This window comes from Fukomys damarensis, unplaced genomic scaffold, assembly GCF_012274545.1.
Source record: "Fukomys damarensis isolate Sample0158 unplaced genomic scaffold, DMR_v1.0_HiC HiC_scaffold_35, whole genome shotgun sequence".
Lineage (NCBI taxonomy): Eukaryota > Metazoa > Chordata > Mammalia > Rodentia > Bathyergidae > Fukomys > Fukomys damarensis.
In genome coordinates, this window is record NW_022900947.1 from 44,953,120 (window position 1) to 44,955,472 (window position 2,353).

General features: G+C 34.8%; 1 non-coding gene across 1 annotated transcript; it reads right to left on the bottom strand.

Moving 5' to 3' along the window:
- Window positions 1-1,963: 1,963 nt before the first annotated feature.
- On the bottom strand, window positions 1,964-2,070 carry LOC117284307. Its single transcript, XR_004515375.1, has one exon. It is a non-coding gene; the product is annotated as a U6 spliceosomal RNA (small nuclear RNA).
- Between the last annotated feature and the right edge of the window lie 283 nt (window positions 2,071-2,353).

Here is a 2,353-nt window from a genome sequence, read left to right on the forward strand (position 1 = left end):
GCCCAATCAGGAGGTTTGAGAATGGGGGGTGCAGGTCATGATGGTGTTTCAAGGGCGCCCAGCTACCCTCCCTGCTGGATCTGATGGCTTGCAGTCAGGGAGGTCCTGCATCCACCGGGTGGGCCTGAGCAGGCAGCTCTTGGTGAGAAATATTGAAATTAATTTCTTTATGGATAGAAATAATCACTACTTTGAAATTACACTTAAACTATTCTTTTGAATTTCACATTCTAACCCATTTTGATTTTTTTAAGAGAAGAGGAATATAAATTGTATCATTATTTTTATATATGTGATAGTGCACAGCAAAGTAGTGAAAGCAAAAAAGTGCTGAAAATAGGGGGCTTATATACCTTTTTAAGAAAGAAAAGGGGATTTGGCTTTAAGTGGAATTAGGTATGTGGAAAAACCTAGGAAATATGTGGGGGAGACTAATAAAAGATGAGTGTTATTTGAGAAAGGGGTGTTTAAATATACTTATCATTGCACTAACCCTCACTCTCCAGCTCTGGTGATAAGAATTGCTGTTTTCTTCCTGATGTGGGGTCAGAGGTGATACAATAACAAAGCACATTTTGTGCTTTAATTTTGGGTTGGGAAAGATAATGGACCACACTATTCCTGCATTTACTGATTTTTTAATTTCAGCCTCAAATAATATCACCTAAGTGGCATATATAGGTGTAGTAATATGTACTTTGAATAAAAAATTTGTATTAATACATGTTTGTAGCACATGCTGATGCCATTCATCATGTGATATGGTAATCCATATAACACATCTGTTTTTAATTTTACTGGTATATTTTAGGTATAAAGTATAATGACATTCATCATTGGAAATTTGTACATTCACATAATTTATCTTGGTTCTTATTTTTTTTCCCCATTCTCCTGCCCTCCCCTCAACCCCTCTACCCCTCCTTTATCTAAAAAGTCTTTGCTTCAATTTTTTCCTTTTCTCATATTAATTCTATTTACTTCTTTCCTTTCTACTTCCCCTTCTCCTTTGCTCCTCCTCTTCCTATTTCGCATAATCTATTATCCATTTTGTTCCTAATTTACACTTTTAGTTTTTCACAACAGGGAAACTATTCAGTATTTACACATGTGTGTCCTACTTATTTCACCAGAGTATGGTCTCAATGTACTTCCCTTTAGCTATAAACATCTCTAGTTTCTCCTTATCTATGGCTGAAAAATACACCAATTTATTAAACACACACACACACATATTTTTTTTTTATCCAGGCTCCATTTGATGGATAATTAAGTTGTTTCCAAGTTTTAACTATTACAAATTTTGCTGCTATGAACATGGGAGCACATATATCATTGTGGTATGATTAATTTGTTTCTTTTGTGAAGATACCCAATAGGAACAGCTGAGTCAAATAGGACTTCTAACCCTAGGTTTGTTTTGAGGGGGTACTGGGGATCGAACTCAGGTCCTTGAGCTTGCAAGGCAAGCAGCAGAACTACTAAAATAAATCCCTGATCCTCTAATCTTAGTTTTTTAAGCATAGGATTAGGTAATCCACTTTTTTACAAAGTGAGATATAAGTAATGTGCCTTTTATAACTTTAGTTTCTGTCATTTTAATGCATACCAGAATAGTAGAGCTATGAGTAAGATTATACATTGATAACTTTTGTTCTGTATTGATAGAATATTTCTTTACTGGAACTAGAACCAAGAAATGGACTTAAAGTAGTTTTATTTGGTCTTGGGGATCCCCAGTCTTTTATTTTTGTTTTTTGGAAACAGGGTCTCGCTATGTAGTTGAGACTGACCTGGAGCTCACTATGCAGTCCAGGCTGGTCTCAAATTTACAGTGATCCTCCTGCCTCGCCTCCCTAGTGCTGGGATTAAAGGGGTGTGCCACCAAGGCCAGCTCCCCCAGTATTTTAAAAGAGACTAAAATTAAAAATTACAAATTACCCCAAAACAGATTTAGTATTTCTTAAATATGGAACATTTTATGAATTTGTGTGTCATCCTTGTGCAGGGGCCGTGCTAATCTTCTCTGTATCATTCTAATTTTAGTATATGTGCTGCCTAAGCGAGAGCCAGATTTAGCATTTCTAATAATTTGTTGACTTATCTGAATTCAAGCATAATGTTTCTACTGAACTGAATCAGATACACACAAATTTATATTTTCTCCTATGTAGTTTTGTTAAATAATGATGCTTTACAATTTTTATTATGTTAATCAGTAAGAAAAAATGGTGTTCAGTTTTGATAATTCATCATTGCTCTGCCAGATAACTAACACCAAATATTTTCCTCATATTTTCATACAAATTTAATATGATAAATACTTAGTCTTACTTTCCAATTTTCTTGAAGA